We start from the raw sequence: 7,939 nt of genomic DNA on the forward strand, positions 1-7,939 counted from the left end.
CCCCCATCCCTCCACACTCCTCTTCCCTCCTTCCCCCGCCCCTTTCCCCTCCATGGGACTTAACGCGCCTTCAATGAAAGAAAAACTAAAAGGTCAGGCTGATTACTTTTATTTAAAAGATCAAGTTATTGAAAGCTTGATTCAAGTAAATTGACCATTAGGAGCAATTGTAGAAGGGAGGAAAGTCTTTCTAGAGGTTGACATGGAAGGACTCCTCAATGGCAATCTGATACTGGGTTTCTTCATCCAGCTGAAGATTTACAAAATCTCCATAATCAAACTGATGCCTCTGGTTAAGGTGGCTAACAAAATTTCTGGTGAGTTGAGTAGGGTCGCCCCATGGAAGAGATAGGCAAATTGGGCAAATGACTGGAACAACATGACCTCTGTGGCTGCTGTTGCAATGATCCAGCAAACTTTGTCTGCTCATGTTCCCTTCTTCACATAGAGGGCAATCAAAAGTGGGCTCATCAGGTGGGCTCCCGTTGTTGTCGTTGTCATTGGCATTGTGATCGTTGTCTTGGTTGTTGTCCTCTTCTTGAAAAGCCTGGGCATTCTCTGGAGCGGGTACCTCCTCGCTGTTACTGTTGCCCACGGAGTCTGGAGACTCCTCAAGTTGTAAGCTTGAGGCAGCTGTAGAAACTCCAAACTCATCCTGGTACTTTTTACAAGTTTTGTAGTGTTGCCTCATGCTATACAGTTCAACACGTTGGGAACAGCAGCGGCAATTACCAGGAAAACTTCTCATGATGGTTTCGAGGTCTAGAGCCCTCTCTGGACAAGCTCGTTCTCTTCTTGTCACATTTCCACGGCACAGGGGGCAGTGAATTCGGCTTTCCTTCATTGCTCTCAGGAAACACTTCCTGCAGAAAACGTGCTGACAGGCCGTGACCCGAACCGGCGTTCTGAAGACTTCTTGGCATATCGGACAGTAGAAATCATCTTCGTTGTAAGACGTGGTGGAGGCAGGTTCTTTCTCGGCCATGGTAGTGGCGGGTGGAGGCCCAAGGCGATGGCGGCTAGCGGCTGCAGAGGTGGCGGTGGCGGCTCGGAGCTCCCCTCCGGATCCTCTCCAAGCCGCGCTTTAGGTCAATCTGCCTCTCCCCGCAGCTGATCGATAGACAGGTGGCCCTCTGCTACGGTCCGATTTCAGTACCTTTCAGTCCAGCAGTTGACTGCGCTTCGGAGCGATGGATCCCAAGCGAAAGACCGGTGACGCTCTGTTCTTATGAGCCTCAGAACCAGCCAGACCGGAGCTCATGGTAAACGGGATCCCTCCCATTCAGCCAGCAGCTTTCTTGTGGTGAAGCGCTGGCTGCTGCCTAGCAGGCTGATGGTCACTGCGGAGTGAGTGGATGGCCACAAGAGAGCCGGAGGCGGGGTCAATAGGACGGCCTCCATAGCAACCAACGCGTCGCGCCTTCAGCTGGTTCTGACGTAAGCTGCCAGGTCCGCTTACTTTACCAAGATTTTTTTTTTTTTTTGAAGTCCAGCTGGGCCTAGTGGCACAGGCTTGTAATCCTAGCCAGTAAGGAATGCTGAGGCAGTACGATCGCGAGTTCAAGCCCAGACTGAGCGATTTAGGGAGCCCCTGTCTGGGAAGAGTACACAATGAGATCTGCCAGCACAGCTCAGTGATTCGGTTACATGCACAAAATCCCAGGTTTAATCCCTATGTCTTCATAAAGTCCTCCAGGTACCTAAGCGATTATTCTATGTGGCCAATTAAGGACCACTGCTATCAGGCTACTGTGTGTAACAGTATATTGGCTCTCCTGAATATACCAAGTTTCTTTACTCTTCATCGTGCATCATTAAAAAATTCCAGGCTATTACTTTCACTAATTCAGCTTGTCAGTCCTCTCCTTTCGTTAATGGGAACTGAGAAACCTATCAGTCCTTAAACTAGACATGTGAGGCCCATAGATCCAAGGCAGAAATCTACAAGCTAAATAGCTAACCTCTTACCAGACCCTGCTTTAGGATTTTTTCCATCTATCCTACAAACCCAAACAAGGAATTGTGTCATGTTAGCTGTATATATGAGCTTGAGAAATATCTACTCTGAGGCCCAGGTAGATGAAATACTTTATCTCATATCACCCAACAAATTAGTGATGTCCTAGATGTTTTGACAACAGCAACAGCCTGACCCTTCGCCATTACCATGCACTTCCGAGTTTTACTCAGTGTCCCTAGTCACCCGGAACCACTGACAATGATAGTGCATATCTTCAGGAGATCTTATTTTTATTCACTTAAAAAAATTCTCACCCGAGCATTAGCTAAAAAATGTAGCTTTTACCTTCAGAATTGCTGCCTGTTGTTCTACATGACACCACCTATGGTCCTAGGCACTCCCCTGAGGGTCCTCTCTCTCTCTCTCTCTCTCTCTCTCTCTCTCTCTCTCTCTCTCACACACACACACACACACACACACACACACACAGGGGGGGGAGAGGTGGGAAGAAGTGTTGAAGTACAAAAGACATTAAAAAGACAGGTGATCCTAGTCCAAATTTACCTCTTGCCTGACTTTATGCAGACCATGGAACACTAAAAGCCTCTACTTGCTCATCTGTAAAATAGCACCATGGGCTGCTATTGAAACAGTTCATAGACTTCTGGAAATATCAAATGAGATAGTGTTTATGAAGCTATCCCAAACCTGTCCTCACACTCACAATGCTTGTCCCTGTTTTAACAGGTTACTAGATGTGCCTATGAAGTCAAGGGGGGTGGTGGGAGAGGGGAGAACAGAACCAGAGACACACCATGGATGATTTCTCTGTGGAACTACTTCCTAGCAGTGTCTCATTATCCAGCTACCCAGTGTGCTGTACATAGATTTCACAACTTATCCACTTCCTGTAGGATGTCTAAAATAATTGGCCCATAATATTTCTAAAATGTATTCCAGGCATCTCTGGATTTATGACATACATATGGATTTCTACCATGGAGGCTGAATCCTTCCAGCATCGATGTTGCATCATTCCAGACATCAGGTTCCCATTACTCTTTCTTTCAAAATCACAAACCTTGTTAGGAAATGAGAGGCTTTAAGCATAAGTGATAGGAGCAGTATTTCACTGTTAACCTGGAGGTGACAGCTTAATAACCATTGATAATAAGCTTGGGATTTCTCTTCTCTGGCTCAGAGAGTAGAAAAGGTTCCAGATTTGCTGCTCAACTTCAGGAAGGTAGCATTGCTGCCACCACTATTTTAACTGGCACTGAAAAAAGAGCCTTCCTACCCCAATCCAAAGGAAGCAGAAATTAGGGAGAGATGGCTCAAGCAGACAGCAGTGGCTGCCACTGTGGTTGTCCTAATCTGTCACTAGCTCATAGCGCAGAAAACAGGAAAAAGAAATGTTCTCCCATATTTCCTTGATGCTAAGGATTACTACTTCAGTTCTAATTGTGTGGGTGTGTGAGAGAGGCGGGGGGGTGGAGGGAGAACTGTAAAGTAAGATGACAATTCAAGGAAAATGGTCAGAAACCTAGGCCTGTAGCTCTAGCACTCAAGAGACAGGACAATCAGCATGAGTTCAAGACCACCCTAGCCTGTATGTAGTGAGAAAAATAAAGGAGACAAATAGACAAAATATTTGAATAAGTGCTTCACCAAATAAGATGTACAGGTGGTAAATAAGCACATTAAAACATAGCCAACATTGTTAGTCCTTTGAATAGGCAAATTCAGACCATAGTGAGATACTACTATACAACTATTAGAAAGACCAAAATAGGGGTCAGAGGCACCTTGACAGTTAAGAGCACTTACTGCTCTTGCAGAGGACTTAGCTCCCAATAGCCACATGGACAATCACATCCATAGTAACTCCGGTTCCAAGGGATATGCCTTCTGACATCCAAGGTCCCCTGCATACATGTGGTGTACTGACATACACTAGGGCACAGACACATAAAATAAAATAAATAAATTTTAAAGACTGTTCCAATTCTATGAAACAAAATCTGATGCTATGAAGCAGTAGAGTCAGGATGAGGAGCCAGAACTGTCATCCTTGGCTCTGAGCTCTGAAATGTCATGGGAAACACTCTGGTGGTTTCTTATAAAGTCAAACTTACATTCAACACACAATTCAATATATCTGACTTCTGGGGATTTTCCCAAGGCAATACAATCTTATAATGCACACAGAACTCTGCCATGGCCATTTATATTGGCCTTATTCATGACTGGCAAAAGCTAGTGTCCTCCATTACAGAATATATAAGCAAACTGTTGTATAGCCATACAGTAAATGCTACTTTGTGATAACGTAGGACAAACAACCAAGAAATGCCACAATGTGAATGAATCCTGAATAGTGGATGAAAGAGGCCACCTAAGGCTTCATCCTGCTCAATGCTACCTACATGACATTCTGGAGGGAGAAAGGGCAACAGCAGTAACCAGGGGCTGTGGTTAAGGAAGAGGATTATTAGAAGCAGGTAGCAGGGTCCCCAGCACAGGGACTCATAGCTCAAGGCTGTAATACCAATACTTAGGAGGCTGGGGGAAGATCACAGTGAGTTCAAGGCCAGTCTGGGCAACATAATGATTGCTGAATTGAACTACAGTATGAAACTCCTCTTAATGAAAATAATAATAATAATAATAGTAGATAGATAGATAGATATAGATAGATAGGTAGGTAGATAAAAGATACCAAAGTAAAAAAGAGACTGTCCAGAGGAAGAAAGAGAAACAATGGGAGAGGTGGGGGGGAGCAAAAAATATCAAAAGTACATGACAGACATACTCATATAAAAACCTCTTCATAAAATCCAATGTCTAAAACTTGTTCTTATTTTGGGCTTGTACCACACATAGTAAGAGCCATGATTTTAAGCTCTACTAAATACAAAACAAACAAAAAGACTTTATATATTTATATTCATTTAAGAAAATACTAGTAGTGATGTATTATTTTGAAATATACAGTTAATATGTTTGGAGTTATTTAAAATTTATCTTGAGAAAAATGTGTTTTCAGTATTGCTGTAGACAAGCATCTACATAACACTGTTAAATGGATTGTTGTTTTACATCAAACAACTTCTATAATACTCATTTTTATTGTTATAATATTTAATAAATTTTAAGGAATATGACAAAAAAGATATTGTAGGTATTGAAGGGGATCTCTGGGAGGAGTTGGGGTACAAAAGGGAAACAAGAATGTGATGCAATTCTATGTACTTAAAATGTTTTTAAATGTTAACAAATTCAGATAAATTGAAATCATGTAACTTTTCTCATCATAATGCAATAAAAGTTAAAAAAAGAACCTCTTCATAAAACCTATCACTATATAAAATTAGTATACATTTACAAAACACTATTATATCAAAGCCAGGGGCCTGGAGACATGGCTTAGTGATAGAGTGCTTGCTTAGCTTGCATGAGACTCTGGGCTCCATACACAGTACTAAAACAGCAAAGCAAAACAAACAGAAAAGTTAGTCATGGTGGTGCACCCCTATAAATTCAGCACTTGGGGGGCTGAAATAGAAGGAAAAGAAAGAAGGGACGAGAAAAGGGTGGAAGAAGGGAGGGAAAGAGGAAAGGAAGGAGTAAACAAAAGGGTCAAGAGGAAGGGAAGCAGGCAGAAAGGAGCCCTTTGTGGTGCTGGCAACGGGTATCTTGTTAGTCGTGGTAGTTACAGGACTGTGTGACAGACTAGGTCATGGTAGCCGCATGAGTTGTCAAATCTCATATTCCTAGACAAGCCCCAAAAGGTAGAATTCCCCTACATATAATTTATTGTTCAGGAAAAAAAGAAAAGAAAAACAAGGTAGAAGGCAGACAAGAAATAAAAATCAACGTGTAAAACTGCAATCCAGATTTTGTCTTGTCAAATGCTGCCCACCAACACTGTAATTATCCAATTTATTTATCTGCAAGGACAAATATGCCATTTCCGGTACTGTGATTGAGGGCCCTGAAATAGCCTTGAAATATCATGTGGATAAAATCCCTTGTATGTTTGGGCCATGATTTTACAAAAGAGGATGAGCAAAGCAGATACTTTTCTATGCTGGTAGAAGGTGCTGGATGTAACCCCTGTTAGGAGCCTTGAGGCTGAAGCTCTGGCAATCTTAATTTAAGAGACACAGGTGGGCTGATGATGGCCTCTGAATAGAAGGCAGGAAATTTTGCACAGCTTTGTTCAAGCCGGTGAGTCATTTTGAGTGAATCTGTTCAGAACCGCAATTCCTTAGGGCAACGGGCATCACTCATTACTGAGGCTGGGAAGAAATGCCAACCCACTCAGAGACACAGCTTTCTCCTCTGTCCCCTTCTGAACTTGAAAGCAGGCATGTTCTTTTCCTTCAGCCCTTCTCCCTCCCCTGATCAGGCCTATCAAGCACAGATCTCTCAATGCCTGTTTTGTACTAAAAGGCTGGCCATCTATAGCCTGAAGAGACAAAAAGGCCAAGGAGAAAAGCAAACCCACACTCTTAACAATGGAACCCTAACTGCTTGGAGCCTGCCTCACTGACCTGTGATAACCTTACAAAACAGTAAGAGCCTAACTCCTAATCAGCCCTGGTGCCTAACCTCAAACGGCCAGTCTCAAGGAGGAGAAAGGTTGTTTTAAATCTTGCTTCCTGATACCTGCAAGATGGCTCAGCTGGTAAAGATGTTTATAGGCAAACCTGCCCAGCTAAATTAGATCCTTGTGGAGGAGGGTCCCGTGTGGGTGGTTGAAAGATAGCAGATACTGAAAGTTGTCCCCTGACCTCTACTTACATACATGCAACAAACACAATTTAAAAAACAAAATGACTCACTTCCTAACATTATAGTGAGCTATCCATGCTTATCTCTTACCTATCCAAATAAGGCCCCACACAAATGACCCATGAAGTAAGGCTATAAAGGGACACCATTACCCCCAACGAGAGGAGGCACTCACTCTGTCTCTATCTCTGTCTGTCTTTGTCTGGTCTTTCTGTGTCTCTGTCTCTGTCTTTCTGTCTCTCTCTCTGTCTCCCTGTCTGCCTCTGTCTCTCTCTGTGTGTGTGTGTGTGTTTCTCTGCATACAGTGTCCATTCTTTAAACTCTTATTTCAGTGTGGTCTAGTAAGCATGCCTCCCCCACCTCCTCCTTAGACTCCTCTTCTGCAGCTCAGCATCTGGTGGCCTGGCTAAGGAGCTGTACCTTTGCCCCCATTGAGTTGTTTTTTCTTTACTTGTTTCTTTACTTTGCTCTTGGTTCTCTTTACTCTGGTCAGCTGAGGGGTCCACAGGGCAACTAACCCCCAGCTGGGTTGAAAAGGCCTCGTGGCTCTGACACCACATTAAGGAATTCCTTTCAGCATTTTGTGCAAGGGGAAGGGGCTACTTTTCCCTCCTTCTGGAAGCCCACTCATTTCAGCATATAACACCACGACAGGGACAGCTTATACAACATGAGTGGCCTCTCTCTTCCTGTCCTCACTCCATTCCCTACCTCAGCCCTCGCAGCTGCTCTTGAGAGCACGAGGTAGCAGGACCTATGGATGACAGTGTTGAGACAAATTTTCAGACAAATTTCCTGGTCCTATAAATAACTCAGTTTCCACTATCTCCAGCACAATGAGTCCTTTCCCATCACAAATGCTTTGTGGTCAGTTTTAGTTCGTGAGTAGGTCCAGCCTGACCAACACGGGAGTTTAAGAGTAGAGGCAGGTTCCACTCCCATGGGCTAGCTATGCCCTTTTGCTTGGGTTGCCCCTAGATAAATTCACACCTCAAAAGTCAGTTATGTGAAATAGAATCTCATTCCTGACAACTGAGGTAGTCTGCAGCCTCTAAAGGGAACCTCCAGTATACCTCAAGTAGGACCCACAATGGGTCTTACACCGTCTATCCCTCTGAATCACCCCTGGGATTTTGACCCCTGGGTCAAAATTGATCTGCTTGATTCTCCAAAATGCCATCA

General features: G+C 43.7%; 1 pseudogene; it reads right to left on the bottom strand.

Annotated features, from left to right (window-relative positions):
• Positions 1 to 93: 93 nt before the first annotated feature.
• On the bottom strand, positions 94 to 1,396 carry LOC116090367 (annotated as a pseudogene).
• Between the last annotated feature and the right edge of the window lie 6,543 nt (positions 1,397 to 7,939).

The sequence above is a fragment of the Mastomys coucha genome, chromosome X (assembly GCF_008632895.1).
Source record: "Mastomys coucha isolate ucsf_1 chromosome X, UCSF_Mcou_1, whole genome shotgun sequence".
Classification (NCBI taxonomy): Eukaryota; Metazoa; Chordata; class Mammalia; order Rodentia; family Muridae; genus Mastomys; species Mastomys coucha.